Source organism: Haematobia irritans, chromosome 1 (assembly GCF_050003625.1).
Source record: "Haematobia irritans isolate KBUSLIRL chromosome 1, ASM5000362v1, whole genome shotgun sequence".
NCBI classification, from domain to species: domain Eukaryota; kingdom Metazoa; phylum Arthropoda; class Insecta; order Diptera; family Muscidae; genus Haematobia; species Haematobia irritans.
This window is the reverse complement of record NC_134397.1, coordinates 205,234,254-205,258,932: the sequence shown is the minus strand read 5'-3', so window position 1 is coordinate 205,258,932 and position 24,679 is coordinate 205,234,254.

The window sequence follows — 24,679 nt, the reverse complement described above, 5'->3', positions numbered from 1 at the left end:
AAACGTTTTTAGGGTACTAGAGTTCCTCTAGATTTCAAATTTCAGGTAAATTGGATGAGAACTACGGATTCTAGAAGCCCAAGAAGTAAAATCGGGAGATCGGTCTATATTGGGGCTCTATCAAAACATGGACCGATACACCCAATTTTCGGCATACCTCTTTATGGTCCTAGAATACCTCCAGATTTCTAATTTCAGTCAAATCGGATAGAAAATACACTTTCTCGACGCCCAAGAAGCAAAATCGGGAAATCGGTCCATATGGGCTCTATACCAAAACATGGACCGATAGGCACCATTTTCGGTACACTTTTCGATGGTCCTAAAATACCTGTATATTTCAAATTTCAGGCAAATTGGATAAACACTACATATTTTATAAGCCCAAGACTCCAAATCGGGAGGCCGGTTTATACGGGGACTATATCACAACTTGGACCGATATAGCCCATCTTCGAACTTGACCTGCCTGCAAACAAAAGACGAATCTGTGGCAAATTTCAGGACGATAGCACCATTATTGATTACAACAACAACAAATAAAATTTTGACAAAATTTTCTATAGAAATAAAATTTTGACAAAATTTTCTATAGAAATAAAATTTTGACAAAATTTTCTATAGAAATAAAATTTTGACAAAATTTCCTATAGAAATAACATTTTGACAAAATTTCCTATAGAAGTAAAATTTTAAAAATTTTCTACAGAAATAAAATTTGACAAAAGACAAAAGAAATAAAACGGCAACCGTGGCTTCGAAGCCCAAAAAGTCAAATCGGGAGATTGGGCTTATGGGGGCTATACCGTAACATGGACCGAAACACACCATCTTCCGCACACTTATTTATGAACCCCAAATACCTCTAGATTTTGGATTTCAGATAAATCGGTAAAAATTCGGATATCTAGACGTTCAAGACGTCAAATCGGGAGATCGGGCTATATGAGGCATTTATCAAGGCGTTGACCGATACGCACCATCTTCGGCACAATTGTTGATGGACCTAAAATACCTATAGATTTCAAATTTCAGGCAAATCGGATTAAAATGTCTTTATCCAGACGCCCAAGAAGTCAAATCGGGATGTTGAGCTGTACTGGGTCTATATCAAAATGTAGACCATATCACTCGATATTCCGCATACTTCTTTATGCATCCAAACTTATTATACCCCATGACAAACTTATTATATCCCCAACGTCATTCTATGGTGGTGGGTATAAAAAATTAATGAAAAGAAAATTAACAAATAATTTGTTAAATGCCTTTGAAGTAAGACTAATTTTCATTAACATAAATTTATTTATTTGCTCGTAAGTAGTTTTGTTACTATCTTGCAAAAAATACTAAATTGTGCACTGCAGAGATTATAAGAGGATGACAGAAAGGTGCACGGTAGGGTAACTCTCGAAACGGTTCATTGCTTAACACGGTAAGAAATCGATTATTTCTGATTGTTACATTTTGATTTCCTAATTTCATAAGACTTTAAACCAAAAATGCAAATTCTTCTAAATAAATCTTAGCCTATATATAAATATTTTTAACTTTGATCCAAGGATTCTCGGTAAATTTAAATATTATTTCTTTAAATAAACAATGTATTTTTTTAAAGAAAATTTGTCTAATTTCAAAGTCGTACAACTTTAATGCAGTGTTGCAAATTTGTTTTGAATAATCATTCATATTGAGAAAATATGTTTGTTTCTGTGTAGGCATTTTTAGTTAATGTATCACGATCGCTATAACTTAACCCAGTCTAAGATATTAACTTTTTGATCACAAACCAAATTTCTAAATATGTTACAACGGCAATGAGAAATCAATTATACCATTCTCAATAAAGAGGCTTTCATGTCCTTCCTTTAGACCAACAAATGAAAACCACAAAACATACATCATATTGGAAAATCTTCAAAGAAGGAACAAAACCTTGAACAAATAGAAAAAAACAAAATGTAAAAACCAATATCCTTAAGTGTTTTGAGAAGAATATCATAAAACAATAGTAGAAATATTCTTGAGTATTTATGTTTCGCTTGACAATAACCTAAGCCTCAAAGTATGCTACAAATATGCTTAACTATAAAAACAGCCTTAAGGTAGTACAGCAGTAAATAAACTACAGGCCAACAACAACTGTGAAAACATTCCATGAGGTTATTGTGAATACTGGAACTAGTTGTTTGAATGTCCATAGTACGAGGGATGTCTTCTACATTTTAGGGATTAGAGAACAAGCACAAATATTGATAATCGAAAATCGCTTTCCATAAATAAGAAAATATTGTATAAGGAGCTTTAATAATTTCAATTCAATTTGAGTGCATCAGCAGCTTATACAGGTATCAAAAAACGTTGCCATCTGATTTTATTGGATGCCAAATCAGGACTATATGCCGGATGACCCATTATATCGATCTTTTGAGTTCTCCAAGTTACAGTTGGTTGAGCCGATGTGTGAGAGCTGGCATTGTCGTGGTGAAGAGTGACCCTTCTTCGACGGTTGGTTTTCTTGATTTCTTGGCAGACAACTGACAACCAAATGATTGTGTAACAATCACAATGAACTTATTTTCTTATTTCTATAGAAAATTTTGACAAAATTTTATTTCTTTTATTTATTTTATTTCTATAGAAAATATTGTGAAATTTTTTTTTTTAAATTTTGTAAACATTTTGTTTTTAAACTTTGTCAAAATCTTTTTTCCATAGAAACTTTTGTCATTTTGTCACTTTATTCGTAGAGAAAATTTTGTAAAATTTTATTTGTATATAAAATTTTGTTAAAATTTTTACCAATCGGAATGAACTGCTCTGCGCTTTTCTAGTGGCACGATTGCGATATGTTCAGCTTTCCCGAAAAACTAAGAGTTCATTTTCTTGGAAAAGCTTCGTGCGCGAGCAGATATTGTTGGGTTTGGCTGATCTAGAAACATCCATACAGTCTACTGTTGTTTACTTTCGGGCTCATACGCGGAAATCCACTATGTCATAGATGTATCAATGGACACGACCCTTGTTTTTAGCGATTGACAAATTGTGTGGATTCCAAAATTTTATTTCTATAGAAAATTTTGTGAACATTTTATTTCTATAGAAGATTTTGTCAAAATTTTATTTCTATACAAAATTTTGTCAAAATTTTATTTCTATAGAAAATTTTCTCAACATTTTATTCTATAGAAAATTTTGTAAAATTTTATTTTTAAACTTTGTCAAATTTTTTCCCCATAGAAACTTTTGTCAACACTTTAGTCGTAGAGAAAATTTTTGTCAAAAATTTATTTCTATAGAAAATTTTATTTCTATAGGAAATTATGTAAAAATTTTATTTTTATAGAAAACTAGCGTAACCCGGCCCGCTTCGCTGCGCATTCCGAAGCATATTTGTAGGAACAATTTGCGTTAACTTAGTCAACCATATCCTTCGTGCTGAAAACAAATTCGAAAATACGGAGGATATTCATATGTAAAACGGTTCGTCTTAATAAATGTCTGGGAGAGGGTGTACCCTTTCCTCCAAATTTTTATACCCTGCTCCACACTGTGGAACAGGGTATTATAAGTTAGTGCATATGTTTGCAACACCCAGAAGGAGACGAGATAGACACATGGTGTCTTTGGCAAAAATGCTCAGGGTGGGCTCCTGAGTCGATATAGCGATGTCCGTCTGTCCGTCTGTCCGTGAACACATTTTTGTAATCAAAGTCTAGGTCGCAGTTTTAGTCCAATCGACTTCAAATTTGGCACAAGTATGTGTTTTGGCTCAGAATAGATCCCTGTTGATTTTGGAAGAAATCGGTTCAGATTTAGATATAGCTCCCATATATATATTTCGCCCGATATGGACTTATATGGCCCCAGAAGCCAGAGTTTTACCCTAATTTGCTTAAAATTTTGTACAAGAATAACAATTAGTATTATAGCCATGTGTGCCAAATTTTATCGAAATCGGTTCAGATTTAGATATAGCTCCCATATATATCTTTCGCCCGATATGGACTAATACGGTCCCAGAAGCCAGAGTTTTACCCCAATTTGGTTGAAATTTTGCACAGGGAGTAGAATTAGCATTGTAGCTATGCGTACCAAATTTGGTTGAAATCGGTTCAGATTTAGATATAGCTACCATATATAGCTTTCGCCCGATTTACACTCATATGACCACAGAGGCCAATTTTTTGCTCCGATTTAGTTGAAATTTTGCACAGGGAGTAGAATTAGCATTGTAGCTATGCGTGCCAAATTTGGTTGAAATCGGTTCAGATTTAGATATAGCTCCAATATATAGCTTTCGGCCGATTTACACTCATATGACCACAGAGGCCAATTTTTTGCTCCGATTTAGTTAAAATTTTGCACAGGGGGTAGAATTAGCATTGTAGCTATGCGTGCCAAATTTGGTTGAAATCGGTTCAGATTTAGATATATCTCCCATATATAGCTTTCGCCCGGTTTACACTCATGTGACCACAGAGGCCAATTTTTAACTCCGATTTAGTTGAAATTTTGCACAGGGAGTAGAATTAGCATTGTAGCTATGCGTGCCAAATTTGGTTGAAATCGGTTCAGATTTAGATATAGCTACCATATATAGCTTTCGCCCGATTTACACTCATATGACCACAGAGGCCAATTTTTTGCTCCGATATAGTTGAAATTTTGCACAGGGAGTAGAATTAGCATTGTAGCTATGCGTGCCAAATTTGGTTGAAATCGGTTCAGATTTAGATATAGCTCCAATATATAGCTTTCGGCCGATTTACACTCATATGACCACAGAGGCCAATTTTTGCTCCGATTTAGTTAAAATTTTGCACAGGGGGTAGAATTAGCATTGTAGCTATGCGTGCCAAAGTTGGTTGAAATCGGTTCAGATTTAGATATATCTCCCATATATAGCTTTCGCCCGGTTTACACTCATATGACCACAGAGGCCAATTTTTAACTCCGATTTAGTTGAAATTTTGCACAGGGAGTAGAATTACCATTGTTGCTATGCGTGCCAAATTTGGTTGAAATCGGTTCAGATTTAGATATAGCTCCCATATATAGCTTTCGCCCGATTTACACTCATATGACCACAGAGGCCAATTTTTAACTCTGATTTAGTTGAAATTTTGCACAGGGAGTTGAAATCGGTTGAAATCGGTTCAGATTTAGATATAGCTCCCATATATATGTTTTCCTGATTTCGACAAAAATGGTCAAAATACCAACATTTTCCTTGTAAAATCGCCGCTGCTTAGTCGAAAAGTTGTAAAAATGACTCTAATTTTCCTAAACTTCTAATACATATATATCGAGCGATAAATCATAAATAAACTTTTTCGAAGTTTCCTTAAAATTGCTTCAGATTTAAACGTTTCCCATATTTTTTTACTAACATTGTGTTCCACCCTAGTGCATTAGCCGACTTAAATTTTGAGTCTATAGATTTTGTAGAAGTCTATCAAATTCTGTCCAGATCGAGTGATATTTAAATGTATGTATTATGGACAAACCTTTATATATAGCCCCCAACACATTTAACGGATGTGATATCGTATCGAACTTTTAGATCTACAAAGTGGTGCAGGGTATAATATAGTCGGCCCCGCCCGACTTTAGACTTTCCTTACTTGTTTAAATAATGTTCTGTATTCAAGTAGTTGGACAATCTTCTATATTTCTTGAGAATTTTAAGTGTGGTTTGTTTGAAAGGTATCCTTCTCCTCAAAATTAAGCACTATATTATAATAACATACAAAGAATTACTGTTTCCCATCCAATAAATCGGAAAAAGCAAAAGTAGTAAAAAAGTTTACCACATTAACCCTCTATGTTGGCTGCAAATTTCATGTAAATTTAAGTTCGTTACTAAAAAGAAGTCTGGCAGAAGCCTGTGCAAAAATCATAAAATTATGTACCGAGTTCCCATTTATGGACAACCCTCTACTTTCAATTTAAGAAAAAAAAAAAACGGACAAAAGGGAACCCTCTCCCCACCTTCACTCCACACCGACCTGATATCGGAATTATAAGCCTAAAGGGGCGGCCTCTCTTCTGTCCAAATATCACAAAGTCAGGTATCAACTATTAATATCGTAACCTCTCACCACTCCTCTGTAAATTTCAAGTAACTCGGTAAAGTTTAATTGTTTCTCTGTATGTACTTAAGAGAAGCCGATGTCTCCCTATGCCCCTTTGTTTTTATTAAAAAATCAGAAACCTGATATAAATTTCATAACCTCGCCCATTTTTTCCGTAAAATTTCAGTCGGGGGAATTTAGTTTTGTTTTCACTGTACTTTAAAAAAAGTCGGGCCAAGGGGTTGATCCCAACCCACCCCCCCCAGGCAAATATCGAAAAGTAATGTAGAGGATTTTTGTCTAGATGCCAACCCCAACATTCAATGAAAATTTCAAGCAAATCGCATAATTTGTTCCAAGTTTCAAAAAGTAGGGCATGGGGGAGGTCCCTCTCCCCGTCGACATATGAAATCATCAGGTATCCGATATTAATTAAATAACCTCACAGCATGTTCTCTGTAAATCTCAGATAATTTAGAGAATTTTAGTTTTTTCACTGTACTTTAAAAAATGTCGAACAAAGGGGAGGTCCCCCTCCTCCACTAAATATCGAAATATAAAGTAGCGGATCTTTGTCTAGCTGCCAACCCCAACCTTCAATGAAAATTTCAAGCAAATCGGTCAACTTTGGTCCAAATTTCAAAAAGTCCGACAAAGGGGAGGTCCCCCTCCGCGACCAGGTGTCAAAAAATGAGGTACCCTATTTTCACCACATGAACGCCCCCTACGATCTCTGAAAGTTTCAAGTAAATCGGTTCAGCCGTTTCGTAGCCAACTCGGACCATACAAACAAACAAAAAGTCGCTTAAGGGGAGGTACCCCCTCCCGATCAAATTTCGAAAAAAAAAAATTGCGAATCTTTGTCTAGGGATTACCACCTACTATCGCTGAAAACTTCGTGCAAATCGGTCAAGTTTGGTTTAATTTTCAAAAAGTCGGACAAAGGGGAGGTTCCTCTCTGCGACCATATGTCAAAAAATGAGGTACCCTATTTTCAGCACATGAGTGCCCCCCACGATCTCTGAAAGTTTCAAGTAAATCGGTTCAGCCGTTTTCGCGCCAACCCGGAACATACAAATAAACAAACAAACAAATAAACAAACATAATTTGAATTTTATATATATAGATTTTGTAAAAATTGTATTTCTATAGAAAATTTTGTAAAAATTTTATTTCTGTAGAAAATTTTGTAAAAATTTTATTTTTTTATATTTTGTCAAGATTTTATTCTATAGCAAATTTTGTCAAAATTTTATTTCTATTGAAAATTGTATCAATTTTGTCAAAAGTTTATTTCTATAGAAAACTTTGTGAAAATTTTATTTCTATAGAGAATTTTGTCAACATTTTATTTTTAAACTTTGTCAAATTTTTTCCCCATAGAAACTTTTGTCAACACTTTATTCGTAGAGAAAATTTTTGTCAAAATTTCATTTCTATAGAAAATTTTATTTTTGTAGGAAATTATGTAAAAATTTTATTTCTATAGAAAATTTTGTAAAAATTTTATTTCTATAGAAAATTTTGTAAAAATTTTATTTCTATAGAAAATTTTGTAAAAATATTATTTCTATAGAAAATTTTGTAAAAATTTTATTTCTGTAGAAAATTTTGTAACAATTTTATTTCTATAGAAAATTTTGTAAAAATTTTATTTCTATAGAAAATTTTGTAAAAATTTTATTTCTATAGAAAATTTTGTCAAAATTTTATTTCTATTGAAAATTGTTTCAATTTTGTCAAAAGTTTATTTCTATAGAAAAAGTTGACAAAATTTTATTTCTATAGAAAAATTTGGTCAAAATTGTATTTCTGTAGAAAATTTTGGCAATGTTTTATTTCTATAGAGAATTTTGTCAATATTTGATTTCTGTAGAAAATGTTGTCAAAATTTTATTTCTATGGAAAATTTTGTATAAATTTTATTTCTATATAAAATTTTGTATAAATTTTATTTCTATATAAAATTTTGTCAATATTTTATTTCTATAGAAAATTTTGTCAAAATTTTATTTCTATAGACATTTTTTGTCAAAATTTTATTTCTATAGACAATTTTGGTAAAAATTTATTTCTATAGAAAATTTTGTCAAGATTTTATTCTATAGAAAATGTTGTCAAAATTTTATTTCTATTGAAAATTGTATCAATTTTGTCAAAAGTTTATTTCTATAGAAAAATTTGACAAAATTTTATTTCTATTGAAAATTGTATCAATTTTGTCAAAAGTTTATTTCTATAGAAAAATTTGGTCAAAATTTTATTTCCATAGAAAATTTTGTCAAAATTTTATTTCTACAGAGAATTTTGTCAGTATTTTATTTCTGTAGCAAATTTTGTTAAAATTTTATTTCTATAGAAAAATTTTTCAAAATTTTATTTCTATAGAAAATTTTGTAAAAATTGTATTTCCATAGAAAATTTTGTCAAAATTTTATTTCTATAGAAATTTTTGTCAAAATTTTATTTCTATAGAAATTTTTGTCAAAATTTTATTTCTATAGAAATTTTTGTCAAAATTTTATTTCTATAGAAATTTTTGTCAAAATTTTATTTCTATAGAAATTTTTGTCAAAATATTATTTATGTTGACAATTTTGTCAAAAGTTTATTTCTATAGAAAAATTTTGTCAAAATTTTATTTGTATAGAAAAATTTTGTCAAGATTTTATTTCTATAGAAAATTTTGTCAAAATTTTATTTCTACAGAAATTTCTTTCTAGATTTTATTTCTATAGAAAATTTTGACAAAATTTTATTTCTATTGAAAATTGTATCAAAATTTTATTTCTATAGAAAATTTTGTCGAAATTTTATTTCTATGGAAAATATTGTGAAAATTTTATTTCTGAATTTTGTCATTACCTCACAAATATCCATAGAGCTTTCAGTTGGCAGATTGCAATACTACGCTTGCCCAATCTCGACAAATAAGAGACAAACCTCGTAGTCTACAGAGGCAATTGAAGTTGATTGAGAATAAACGGTAGAGCATTACAAATAAAATAAATCGACAGATTCATTGTCACTGATAAACAAGACTATGTACAAATATACAACAGTTAAATGTAATTTATCAAAATGTTCCCTTACATACTCTGTGCTATTTTAGACTGGTATATTTTGTTGTTTTTTTTTTCTTCTTTTACTTGTAGCAATTTCCTTTCTTCTCCTTGATTCTTAGAAGTTTGTCGCATTTTCCCAAATAAATACGAAAAACTTTTTTTCTAACCATCGTAGTATGTGATTTGTGGTATGCTTTCAGGCGCCTACAATTAAGATTTCTGTTTGCATAAGTTCAGGCCGAATGCTTTGTCGTATTGCTTGCCCATCGTTTTGTAGGAATAAAATTTCTCTTGCCTATACAATACACATCCTTACAGAGCTTACCGAGTGGTCTTAGAACTTAGACCTAGAGTAAATATATTCACCCATTAAGATAGGGGACAGTAATAATATTATTGTTGCTTTTGTCCAGGCATTGGACAGCGACAAAAATGACGATGATGATGATGATGAAGATTTTGGTAAAGATGTTGTCGACACCGGCATCTTCTTATATTTCTTTGAAAATTTTTGTTTGTCCAGCAAACGGAAATGTGTTTTTGTTGTTGTTGTTGCTTTCATTCTGCGTTTTCTTGGTCAAAAACCTTGGGCCACTTAAGGCTATTAATGTTGTCGGTTTCTATCGATGTATGCTCTGCTCCGCTCTGCCCATCTCATGTCTCATGAGCCCTTAGGCTTTTAGGTATCAGTGGTCAGCTATCAACTTTTTGTCATGTAATGAGACAAATCCCTGAAAGAAATCAAAACGAGATACAAGTCAAGCAAACAATAAAAATGGAAATGTTCCAGGGGGCAAAAAAAAGTGTCACTTCTCAAGACACGTTTACTTAACGAGCAAATATGTAATTTTTCTATGATTCTCCTGAGGGACTGATAAATTGGGTTTTTGTCAAATACTTTGCTTTATTTGGCATTAGTTCATTGATCCCTGAGTACGAGTTTTCATCTTGTACAGTGTATCAGCATGAAATTTATTTACATAACGACACAAATTATCCTAAATCTGGATAACTCGTGAAACGACGTTTTCTTGTGCTATTAAAGTTATTTCTTTCAGGCCAAACAAACTACGTTCTGGCCAAAGTAGATATCGGGTTACGGTTGCCACTCGAACCTAAAATAATATACGAATATTTAAGGAAATTTTACCAAAAAAATTACAAATTAAAAAAAATTGTTTGCAGTGTTAAATACAATTTTTGTGGTTATTATGAAAAAAAAAATTTGTCAAAATTTGATTCCTATATTCTATATTCTTTACGAAATTATTATATTATTTCTACAGAGAATTTTGCAAAATTTTATTTCTATAGAAATTTTTGTAAAATTTTTATTTCTATAGTAAATTTTGTCAAAATTTTATTTCTATAGAACATTTTGTCAAAATTTTATTTTTAAAGAAAAATTTTTCAAAACTTTATTTCTATAGAAACTTTTGTCAAAATTTTGTTTTTATAGGAAATTTTGTGAAAATTTTATTTCTCTAGAATATTTTGTCAAACTTTTTATTTTTACAGAAAACTTTGTCAAAATTTTATTTCTATAGAAAATTTTATCAACATTTTTTTTTATAGAAAATTTTGTCAAAATTCTATATCTATAGAAAATTTTGTCAAAATTCTATATCTATAGAAAATTTTGTTAAAATTGTATTTCTATTGAAATAATATTCTATTTTTATAAAAAATGTTTTCAAAATTTTGTTTCTATAGAAAATTTTGTCAAAATTTTATTTCTATAGAAGATTTTATCAAAATTGTATTTCTATAGAAAAATTTGTCAAAATTTTATTTCTATAGTAAATTTTGTCAAAATCTTATTTCTATGGAAATTTTGTCAAAATTTTATTTCTATAGAAAATTTCATCGACATTTTATGTTTATAGAAAATTTTGTCAAAATTGTATTTCTATACAAAATTTTGTTAAAAATATATTACTATAGAAAATGTTGTTAAAATTTCATTTCTAATGAAATAATGTTCTAGTTTTATAAAAAATGGTTTCAAAATTTTGATTCTATAGGAAATTGTGTCAAAATTTTATTTCTATAAAAGATTTTGTCAAACTTTTTATTTTTACAGAAAACTTTGTCAAAATTTTATTTCTATAGAAAATTTTATCAACATTTTATTTTTATAGAAAATTTTGTCAAAATTGTATTTCTATAGAAAATTTTGTTAAAATTTTGTCAAAATTCTATTTCTATAGCAAATTTTGCTAAAATTTTATTTCTATTGAAATAATATTCTATTTTTATAAAAAATGTTTTCAAAATTTTGTTTCTATAGCCAATTTTGTCAAAATTTTATTTCTATAGAAGATTTTGTCAAAATTTTATTTCTATAGAAAAATTTGTAAATATTTTATTTCTGTAGTAAATTTTGTCAAAATTTTATTTCTATAGAACATTTTGTCAAAATTTTATTTCCTGAGAAAATTTTGTCAAACTTTTTATTTCTATAGAAAATTTAGTCAAAATTTCATTTCTATTGAAAATTTCATCGACATTTTATGTTTATAGAAAATTTTGTCAAAATTGTATTTCTATACAAAATTTTGTTAAAAATATATTACTATAGAAAATTTTGTTAAATTTTATTTCTATTGGGATAATGTTCTAGTTTTATAAAAAATGTTTTCAAAATTTTGATTCTATAGGAAATTTTGTCAAAATTTTATTTCTATAGAAGATTTTGTCAAACTTTTTATTTTTACAGAAAACTTTGTCAAAATTTTATTTCTATAGAAAATTTTATCAACATTTTATTTTTATAGAAAATTTTGTCAAAATTGTATTTCTATTGAAAATTTTGTTAAAATTTTGTCAAAATTCTATTTCTATAGAAACTTTTGTTAAAATTGTATTTCTATTGAAATAATATTCTATTTTTATAAAAAATGTTTTCAAAATTTTATTTCTATAGAAAAATTTGTCAAAATTTTATTTCTATAGTAAAATTTTGTCTAAATTTTATTTGTATAGACAATTTTGTCAAACTTTTTATTTCTATAAAAATTTTGTCAAAATTTTATTTCTATAGAAAATTTCATCGACATTTTATGTTTATAGAAAATTTTGCCAAATTGTATTTCTATAAAACATTTTGTTACAATTTTATTTCTATAGTGTTCTAGTTTTATAAAAAAGGTTTTCAAAATTTTGTTTCTAAAGGAGATTTTGTCAACATTTTATTTCTATAGAAGGTTTTGTCAAAATTTTATTTCTATAGAAAATTTTGTAAAATTTTTATTTTTATAGTAAATTTTGTCAAAATTTTATTTCTATAGAACATTTTGTCAAAATTTTATTTCTATAGAAAATTTGATTAAAATTTTATTTCTTAGAAAATTTTGTCAAAATCTTATTTCTATAGAAAATTTGTCAAAACTGTATTTCTATAGAAAATTGTATCAACAGTTTATTTTTATAGAGAATTTTGTCAAAATTTTATTTCTATAGAAAATCTTGTCAAAATTTTATTTCTGTAGAAAATTGTTCAAAATTTTATTTCTATGGAAATTTTGTCAAAATTTTATTTTAATAGAAAATTTTGTCAAAATTGTATTTCTATCGAAAATTTTGTTAATATTTTATTTCTATAGAAAATTTTGTCAACATTTTATTTCTATATAAATTTTGTCAAAATTTTGTATCTATGGAACATTTTGCCAACATTTTGTATAGAAAATTTGTATAGAAAATTTTGTCAAAACTGTATTTCTATAGAAAATTGTTCAAAATTTTATTTCTATGGAAATTTTGTTAATTTTTTTTTTTAATAGAAAATTTTGTCAAAATTGTATTTCTATCGAACATTTTGTTAATATTTTATTTCTATAGAAAATTTTGTCAACATTTTATTTCTATATAAATTTTGTCAAAATTTTGTATCTATGGAACATTTTGCCAACATTTTATTTGTATAGAAAATTTTGTCAAAACTGTATTTCGATAGAAAATTTTGTCAAAATTTTATTTCTATGGAAATTTTGTCAAAATTTTATTTCTATACAATATTATGTGAAAATTTTATTTCTAAAGAAAATTTTGTCAAAATATTATTTCTTTGGAAAGTTTGTCAAAATATATAGAAAATGTTGAAAAATTTTTTTCTAAATTTTATATCCATAGAAAATCTTGTCAAAATTTTACTTCTGTAGAAAACAACCAAAACATGAAAAATTCTACCAATCTATCAAACAGTAAAAAATCTATCATATTTGGTTGAATTCTACCAACTGTGGCATTCGTGTTACGGGTACCATAAATAATATAAATAATTTTTTTATATACTTCTAAGGAGAAAACTTGAATAAGAAAGGAAAACTTCGTTTCGGAGGGAAGATTTTTTTGTGTGAACAGGATATTTACAGTGTTTGGCTGTGCCATTGGTGTTGTGATCTAAGCAGCGGAACACAAAGACAAGTTCAGCAAATAACGTCTGTATGTATCTCATTCCGTAATCCACACTGAGAAATAAACATGCCCGTTTCCAAAGATGTTGTCTTTATACAAATGACTGTGGTATTAATTCCGTGCTATCAAAGTCCTTTAAGAATTTGTTAATGACAGCTATAGTTTCAAAATTCAGACTCGACTTCAAAAAAAAAAAAAAAAAAAATCGTGTAGAAGTACGTATTATTTACTAACGAATGAAATGTACTTTTTATTTATGATAAAAAGATTTTCATGAATATTATGTATGAATTCGTAGTCACTCAAACTAATTTATGTGTAACTTTGTTATATATAATATTTTATACTTTTCTTTATAGATTGCAATTGAAAGAACCGAAATGTTGTGTGTGTAAACATATAGGTAAGTTTTTTTTTTTAATAAAAAAATCAATATTTATATTAGAATGCTATGTTTTATTCATTAAATTAACCATATCGATTTCTTGTCGGAGAAACCCACTTAGTTGCCAGGATATAATAACTTTGAATTGTAAGAAAATGTGTCTACCAGCAATATTGATTGTAGGCTCCACAAAATATATTCCGATCCACTTAGAATTACCTCCCGACTCGACCTAGTCTTTGTGTCCGCCCGTCTGTTCATTTATTTGTTGTTCACAAGATGGGAGCCACCGTGGTGCAATGGTTAGCATGCCCGCCTTGCATACACAAGGTCGTGGGTTCGATTCCTGCTACGACCGAACACCAAGAAATTTTTCAGCGGTGGATTATCCCACCTCAGTAATGCTGGTGACATTTCTGAGGGTTTCAAAGCTTCTCTAAGTGGTTTCACTGGAATGTGGAACGCCGTTCGGACTCGGCTATAAAAAGGAGGTCCCTTGTCATTGAGCTTAACATGGAATCGGGCAGCACTCAGTGATAAGAGAGAAGTTCACCACTGTGGTATCACAATGGACTGAATAGTCTAAGTGAGCCTGATACATCGGGCTGCCACATAACCTAACCTAACCTAACCTTCACAAGATGTAGCTCTTAACTATTATTCGATTTTGGTGAAATTCGGTAAACCGTGAATGAAAGCTATTGAATATAGAAAACAAGATCGGATCCAATTTTGATATTGCTGTCATTTCTAAACCGCTCGTCTGATAGCTGTCCGATTTATTCTAGTGACACTTAATTTTATCTAGCGGAAAATTGAAGTAAGGATACTTTTAAGACAATATTCTCATTTAAATTTGAGTTTTGCGCACTTGATTCTAGGTAAAAAATGGAAAATTAGCTTGAAATAAAACTATTGTAGTTCCACAAAGTGAAAGAGCTCGCCGAGTTGCTTCGCTTTTGACAAAAGTGGCTAGTTACCGAGTCTCCAATGAGAAGCCATTACAAATTGAGCAGTTTGCAAAAAAGAGTATCTAATAGAATTGCCAAAGAGGTTAGCTATGACATTGAAGTGCGTCAAAGTAACGACCGTGGGTCGCCTCCTCTCGTATTCATCGACTGGAAGGCTCAAAATAAATTACGAGTATTATCGGCAATATAATAGCCTGGGGAGACATACATTTCGGTTGCAGACTATGGAATCAGCACTCGTCAATAAAAAATGGCTTAGCAAGAAAGTTCCACGCTTCATTTATATCACCAAAATTTCTGAATCTATTGGACTTTTGCACCTGGGCATTTTTGGACTTTGGCACTAAAAAATACCAATGGGTCGATCATCTCAAGACGACTATTCGCCGTGAATAGTCTACACTATCGCAAAGGCACTTCTTGCAGCGTGTGATGACTTTGTCGGCCGGTAAAATTCATGCCAAAGGTAGCCAACATAAAAATTAGAGAATAAAATATATGTTGCTTTGCACTTCATATCACTAACCCTGTATTAGATGCATTATTATTGCTTTAGCAATAGCAAAAACCATGGAGACCACGGTTGCCACTCGTGCAACAAATAATATACCAAAATTTGTAGTTTAGTGAGCGCATGATTTCAAGCAGAAATCAAAGCACCAATAATGAAAAATTTTATTTTTTGTATTGTTGACATATTTTATGATTATTCTGATTTTTAAATTTGTATGGCTGGATATCATAAAAACAAATCAAAAATCGATTGTTTCTATGACCTCCAGCCGAACAAATTTAAAAATCACAATACAATTGTATTTCTATAGAAATTTTTTTCACAATTTTATTTCTATACAAAGTTTTATCAAAATAAATTTTTCTCAAAATTATATTTCTACAGAAAATTTTCTCAAAATTTTATTTCTATAGAAAATTTTCTCAAAATTTTGTTTCTATAATAAATGTTGTCAAAATTTTATTTCTATAGAAATTTTTGTCAACAATTTATTTCCATAGAAAATTTTGTCAAAATTTTATTTGTATAGAATATTTTGTCAAAATGTTATTTCTTTAGTAAATTTTCAAATTTTTTTTCTATCAAAAATGTTGTCAAAATTTTATTTCTATACAAAATTCAATCAACAATTTATTTCTATAGAAAATTTTGTGAAAATTTTATTTGTATAGAATATTTTGCCACAATGTTATTTTTATAGTAAATTTTGTCTAAATTTTATTCCTATAGAATTTTAGTAAAATTTTATTTCTATAGAAAATTTTGTCAAAATTTTATTTGTTTAGAATATTTTGTCAAAATGTTATTTCTATAGAAAATTTTGTCCAAATTTTATTTCTATAGAAAACTTTAGTAAAATTTTATTTCTATAGAAAATTTTGTCAAAATTTTATTTCTATAGGAAATTTTGTCCAAATTTTATTCCCATCGAAAATTTTGTCAAAATTTTAGTTTTATAGAAAATGTTGTCAAAATTTTATATCTATACAAAATTTTGTCAACATTTTATGTCTGTACAAAATTTTGTCAACATTTTATTTCTATAGAAAATTTTCTCAAAATTTTATTTCTATAGAAAATATTCTCAAAATTTTATTTCAACAGAAAAATTTCTCAACATTTTATTTCGATAGAAAATTTTTTCAATTTTTTTTTCTATAGAAAATGTTGTCAAATTTTTATTTTTATAGAAAATTTTGTCAAATTTTTATTTCTATAGAAAATGTTGTCAAAATTGTATTTCTATGGAAGATTTTGTCAAGATTTTTGTTCTGTAGAAAATTTTGTCAAAATTTTATTTCAATAGAAAATTTTGTCCAAATTTTATTCCCATAGAAAATTTGAGTAAAATTGTATTATTTATTTTCTATAGGAATATTTGTCAAAATTTTAGTTTTATAGAAAATGTTGTCAAAATTTTATTTCTATAGAAAATTTTCTCAAAATTTTATTTCTATAGAAAATATTTTCAAAATTTTATTTCTACAGAAAATTTTCTCAAAATTTTAGTTCTATAGAAATTTTTCAAATTTTTATACCCTCCACCATAGGATGGGGGGTATATAAACTTTGTCATTCCGTTTGTAACACATCGAAATATTGCTCTAAGACCCCATAAAGTATATATATTCTGGGTCGTGGTGAAATTCTGAGTCGATCTGAGCCGATCTGTCCGTCCGTCTGTTGAAATCACGCTAACTTCCGAACGAAACAAGCTATCGACTTGAAACTGCACAAGTAGTTGTTATTGATGTAGGTCGGATGGTATTGCAAATAAGCCATATCGGTTCACTTTTACGTATAGCCCCCACATAAACGGACCCCCAAATTTGGCTTGCGAATCCTCTAAGAGAAGCAAATTTCATCCGATCCCGCTGAAATTTGGTACATGGTGTTAGTATATGGTCTCTAACAACCATGCAAAAATTGGTCCACATCGGTCAATAATTACATATAGCCCCCATATAAACCGATCCCCCGATTTGGCTTGCGGAGCCTCTAAGAGAAGCAAATTTCATCTGATTCAGTTGAAATATGGTACATGGTGTTAATATATGGCCTCAAACACCCATGCAAAAATTGGTCGAAATCGGTCCATAATTATATATAGGCCCTATATAAACCGATCCCCAGATTTGACCTCCGGAGCCCCTTGGAAAGCAAAATTCATCCGATTCGGTTGAAATTTGGTACCTAAAGTTAGTATATGGTATCCAACAACAATGCAGGAATTGGTTCATACCAGTCCATAATTATATATAGCCCCCATATAAACCGATCCCCAGATTTGACCTCCGGTGCCTTTTGGAGAAGTAAAATTCATCCGATCTGGTTGAAATTTGGTACGTGGTGGTAGTATATGATATTTAACAACTATGCCAGAAGTGGTCCATATCTGTCCATAATCATATATAGCCCCCATATAAACCGATCCCGAGATTTGGTTTTGGAGCCTCTTGGAGGAGCAAATTTCATACGAGTCACTTGAAATTTGGTACATTGTGCTAGTATATGGCCGTTAACAACCATGCCTAACTAGGTCCATATCAGTCTATAGTTATATATAGCCATCCGATAAATCGATCCCCAATCACACAAAAATTGGTCCATATCAAGTTCATAATTGTATATAGCCCCCATATAAGCGACCCCCATATTTCAATTCTGGCTCTCTACGTATTTTCTAATATTTACCACGTATGGACTAACTCACAATTAAGAAAACGACGTTAAGAAGTTTTAAGATACTACAACCCAAGTAATTCGATGACAGTCTTTCGTAGAAGTTTCTACGCAATCCATGGTGGAGGGTACATAAGATTCGGCCTGGCCGAACTTACGGCCGTATATACTTGGTTTTCTATAGAAAATGTTGTCAAAATTTTATTTTTATAGAAAATTTTGTCAACATTTTATTTCTATAGAAAATGTTGTCAACATTTTATTTCTATGGAAGATTTTGTCAAGATTTTTGTTTTGTAGAAAATTTTTTTACAAATTTTATTTCTATAGAAAATTTTGTCAAAATTTTATTTGTATGGAAGATTTTGTCAAAATGTTATTTCTATAGAAAATTTTTTCAAAATTTTATTTCTATAGAAAATATTCTCAAAATTTAATTTCTACAGAAAAATTTCTCAAAATTTTATTTCTGTAGAAAATTTTCTCAAAATTTTTTCTTTAGAAAATTTTGTCAAAATTTTATTTGTATACAATATTTTGTCAAAACTTTATTTCTATAGAAAATTTTGTCCAAATTTTATTCCTATAGAAAACTTTAGTAAAATGTTATTTCTACAAAAAAATTTTCTCAACATTTTTTTCTATAAAAATGTTTGTCAAAATTTTATTTCTATAGAAAATTTTGTCAAAATTTTATTTCTATGGAAGATTTTGTCAAGATTTTTGTTCTATAGAAAATTTTGTCAAAATTTTATCGCTATAGAAATATTGTGAGGTACCTCTTAGTTGGAGAGGAATCTATCAAAACAGCAAAAATTCTTAAATTCTACCAAACAGTAAAAAATCTAACTGTCTAAAAATCCAACTATGCGGCGAAGACCCACCACTTATCTACCTGATGTTGACATTATGAATGAATATATTTTCGTTTTGAACACTTGTGTTACACTTTGTTCACCACTTTTGTTTACCGATGTTGCCCTTGTTGTTTTTCAAATGTTTCACCTTTCTACTTTGGCATTTCATATTTTTGTTCTATTGTATAAAATATGTGAGCTTTGCAAGTGTTTGCATTCACTAGAGCGTAGAACTTATTGCCCCAGATATAAAAAAACATGATGTTAAACTATGAACTTGAGTACATTCGAGAAGGACAAACGTGACCCTCATACACACTCACAGTCTCAACAAAATTTATCCACTAACAAATATGGTGTGGTCCTTATGGGAGCACTTTCATAGGTGAAAGTTTAAAGTGGCAAGTAACAAAACTTGTAACCAACATTAAACATTAGTAATAGACATTAAAGAGTTAGAAAAAAAAAAAACAAATAAATTTAATGGGTACAGTTGGTGAAATTACTATTATCCACAGGATAAGTGAACTGAATGTATATTATTTGCAGATACCAAAATGTGTAATATTTTTGACAATGACCAATGTGCCAAAATGTGTTCTACGAAGAACTTCAAAGGGTCGAGGGAAATACGACGAGACTTCATAATCCCGATATATTGGAAATTATCAAAATTATTAGCCTTATTTGTCTCCGGTTGCTGATACCTACCCAAAAAAGGCATCCACATTAAAATTCAGTCAATTATAGTTTTCGGTGATAATATGTATAACGAGGTTTTGTCGTAGGCTGAGATAGAGATAGTTTAATTCTTATTATAAGCTTGGAATGCAGGAGTGTCGTGGAGACGGCCATGGCGGATGTTCGTTGTTGAGGTTCGTCGCTGATTCGGCGAGTTAGGTCGTCGGTTTGAGTTTCGTTGTTTCGGGGTTTGTCGTTGATGACTCGTTTATATGGATGTCGTTAACGATTTATTGATGCAGTAGTCGTTGACGGTTCGGTTAGACGTCGTCGGCGACTGTTCGGTAATTTAGGTTTGTCGTCAACGATCTGTTGATGCGGTTTTAGTTAACGAGTCATTGATACGGTTTTGTTGAAACGGTGTTCGGGAATGATGATTCGGTTTTGGCAATTGTCGTTGCCGATTCGTTGTCGTTGACTGTTCGGTTGATGATTCGGTTTTGGTGATTCAAAATTGTCGTTGTCGTTGACTGTTTCTTTAATATGGTGATTGATTCGTTGATACGTTGATTGTTTCGTTGATACGGTGGTCGCTGATTGCTCGGTAATTCTTCGTTGTTTGGTTCGTAAAACTAATACTAAAGGAAAGGAAAAAACGAATGTAGGAGTAAGCTAATTGTCGATACAATTAGTGCGAAATCAAGCTAAATGGCAAAACAATTAGTGCGGCAGCAAGTGAATGCGTATGGGGGTGAACTCCTTTTGATTAGACGGATCTATGTCAAAAGACTTATCCGTCTATTGGAATTCTGTCTACTCGCCAAAAAGGCTGCCCATATAAGTGGGTGCAATAATGATGTGAATGGGAATTATATACATAGCGACCAAAAAATAATAAAAACAAGTATAAACGGCCGTAAGTTCGGCCAGGCCGAATCTTACGTACACTCCACCATGGATTGCGTAGAAGCTTCTATGAAAGACTGTCATCTACAATCGAATTACTTGGGTTGTGGTATCTTAAATTGTGAGTTAGTCCATATATATTAGACAAAAAGGTATGTACAAATAATTACGGATCGACATGGACTTTTGCACGGTACGTAGGGAGCCAGAATTGAAATATGGGGGCTATATACCAGGGCTGTGGAGTCGGAGTCTTGGAGTCGGAGTCTGAAGATTTTGCTGGAGTCGGAGTCGGAGTCGTAAAAATTTTGCTCGACTCCGACTCCGGCTAAACCAAATTTTTTAAAATACTTCACATTTTTGTAACTAAGCAAGTTTTTACGCAAATTAGTTTCCATTGCGTTATTCATTCGATCAATGTACAGCATGATTGTAAATGAAAATCAACTTCCAATTACGGCTATCTTTTTATGTTTCCTAGAATGCTAGACTAGCAGATGGGCTGGATCGATCCATTTTAATGCCCATATCAATTTATTTGAAATATTTCGAACAATCGAAATTATTTTGTTTAATTTTATTTTAAGGCCATATACATATGTGGAATATTGACAGAAAATTTTTTCAAAGTTGTTTTTTATAGAAAAATTGTCAAAATGTTATTTCTACAAAAAGTTTTGTCAAAATTTTATTTCTATAGCAAATTTTGTCAAAATTTTATTTCTATAAACAATTTATTCAAAATTTTATTACTATAGAACTATTTTTTTCTATGGGAAATTTAGTCAAGATTTTATTTCTATAAAAAATTGAGTTAAAATTTTGTTTCTATAAAAATTTAAATCAAAATTGTATTTCTATAGAAAATTTTGCCAAAATTTTATAATAATAAATTTTTTTATTAGAAAATTTGGTCAAAATTTTATTTCTATAGAAAATTTTGCGAATATTTTATAGTAATAGATTTTTATACCCTGCTCCACACTGTGGAACTTATTATAAGTTAGTGCATATGTTAGCAACACCCAGAAGGAGACGAGATATACACATGATGTCTTTGGCAAAAATGCTCAGGGTGGGCTCTTGAGTCGATATAGCGATGTCCGTCTGTCCGTGAACACATTTTTGTAATCAAAGTCTAGGACGCAGTTTTAGTCCAATCGACTTAAAATTTGGCACAAGTATGTGTTTTGGCTCAGAATAGATCCCTATTTGGGAAGAAATCGGTTCAGATTTAGATATAGCTCCCGTATATATAGTCAAACTACCAACGTTTTCCTTGTAAAATCGCCACTGCTTAGTCGAAAAGTTGTAAAAATGACTCTAATTTTACTAAACTTCTAATATATATATATATATATATATATATATATATATATATATATATATATATATATATATATATATATATATATATATATATATATATATATATATATATATATATATATATATATATATATATATATATATATATATATATATATATATATATATATATATATATATATATATATATATATATATATATATATATATATATTCAGATTTAAACGTTTCCCATATTTTTTTACTAACATTGTGTTCCACCCTAGTGCCGACTTAAATTTTGAGTCTATAGATTTTGTAGAAGTCTATCAAATTCTGTCAGATCGAGTGCTATTTAAATGTATGTATTTGGGACCAACCTTTACATATAGCCCCAAACACATTTGACGGATGTGATATGGTATCGAAAATTTAGATCTACAAAGTGGTGCAGGATATAATATAGTCGGCCCCGCCCGACTTTAGACTTTCCTTACTTGTTTTATTATAAAATTTGGTCAAAATGTTATTTCAATAGAAAATTTTGTCAAAATTTTATTTCTATAGAAAATTTTGTCAAAATTTTGTTTCTGTAGGAAATTTAGTCAAAATTTTGTTTCTGTAGAATATTTTGCAGAATTTTATTTTCTACACAAAATTTTTTCTTAAATCATATTTTTATTGAACATTTTATCAAAATTTTATTTCTATAAGAAAAAATATGCTCACTGAAACTCACTGCTATAAAAAATGTATTCAAAATTTTATTACTATAGAAATATTTTTTTCTATATAAAATTTAGTCAAAATTTTATTTCTATATAAAATTTAGTCAAAATTTTGTTTTGTATAGAATATTTTGCAAAATTTTATTTCTATAGAAAATTTTGTAAAATTAATACACAATTTTTTTTTAATTGTATTTCTATTAATATTTTTTCAAACTTTAATTTCTATAAAAAATTTAGCCAAATTTTATTCTAAATTTTATTTCTATATATTTGGTCAAAATTGGATTTCTATAGAAAATTTTGCCAAAATTGTATTTCTATAGAAAATTTAGTCAACATTTTATTTACTAGACAAAAATTTTTCCAAAATTGTATGCTTACTGATACTCACTGCTAAGTCGAAAACTTGTAGAAATGACTCAAATTTTCAAATTTTTCAATGAATGAATCATAAATGCATTTTTGCGAAATTGTCTTAACAATTATAAATATTTCCCAAATATTGCCCGAGATTTTGTAGAAGTCTGATTTGAGATTTTATCAAAATGTAGATCTAAATACAAAGTTGTGCAGAGTATATTATAATCGGCCCGCCCGACTTTAGACTTTCCTTGCATTTTTATTTTTTGTTAAAATTGTGTTACGTCCCATAACGTTAGTTTTAAATTTTAAGTACATAGATTTTGTAGAAGTATATACAATTTTGCCTAAATAGATTCAGACTCAAATTCATGCATATAGTTCGCAACAAATTTAAAGGATTTGAGATAGTATCAATAATTTTAATCCACAAATACATATACTGTTGGTATCTTCTCATATTATGATGGGTATTTATATCATTATTTTATTTATTAAACATTGCCCTAAATTTGAAATATAGAGTTCAATTGGCATCTAAAGTGGAATTAAGACCTTTTTTTGCACACATAAATAAATACGATACTTTATATCGATCCACTTACGGCACCCCCACAATAGAACTACAAATTTGTGGTATTAAAATGAGATTTAGTTATATTACCCGGAGTCGACTCCGAAGTCGGAGTCGGAGTCGAGCTGATGGAAAATGCTGGAGTCGGAGTCGGAGTCGAGCAAAATTGGCTCGACTCCACAGCCCTGCTATATACAATTATTGATATGCACCAATTTATGTGTGATTGGGATCGATTTATCTGAGGGCTATATATAACTATAGACCGATATGGACCTAGTTAGGCATGTTTGTTAACGGCCATATACTAGCTCAATGTACCAAATTTCAACTGACTTGGGTGAAATTTGCTCCTCCAAGAGGCTCCAAAACCAAATCTCGGGATCGGTTGTATGGGGGCAATATATAATTATGGACTGATATGAACCAATTCCTGCATGGTTGTTGGATACCATATACTAACATCACGTACCAAATTTCAACCGAATCGGATGAATTTTGCTCTTCCAAGGGGCTCCGGAGGTAAAATATAGGGATCGGTTTATATGGGGGCTATATATAATTATGGAGCGATTTCGACCAATTTTTGCATGGGTGTTTGAGGCCATATATTAACACCACGTACCAAATTTCAACTGAATCAGATGAATTTTCGTCTTCCAAGAGGCTCTGGAGGTCAAATCTGGGGATCGGTTTATATGGCGACTATATATAATTATGGACCGATGTGGACCAATTATTGCATAGTTATTAGAGACCATATACTAACACCATGTAGCAAATTTCAGGCTGATCGGATGAAATTTGCTTCTCTTAAAGGCTCCGCAAGTCATATCGGGGGATCAGTTTATATGGGGGCTATATATAATTATTGACCGATGTGGACCAGTTTTGCATGGATATACAAACACCATGTGCCAAATTTCAGCCGGATCGAATGAAATTTGCTTCTCCTAGATGGTCTGCAAGCCAAATTTGGGGGTCCGTTTATATGGGGGCTATACGTAAAAGTGGACCGATATGGCCCATTTGCTATACCATCCGACCTACATCAATAACAACTACTTGTGCCAAGTTTCAAGTCGATAGCTTGTTTCGTTCGGAAGTTAGCGTGATTTCAACAGACGGACGGACGGATGGGCATGCTC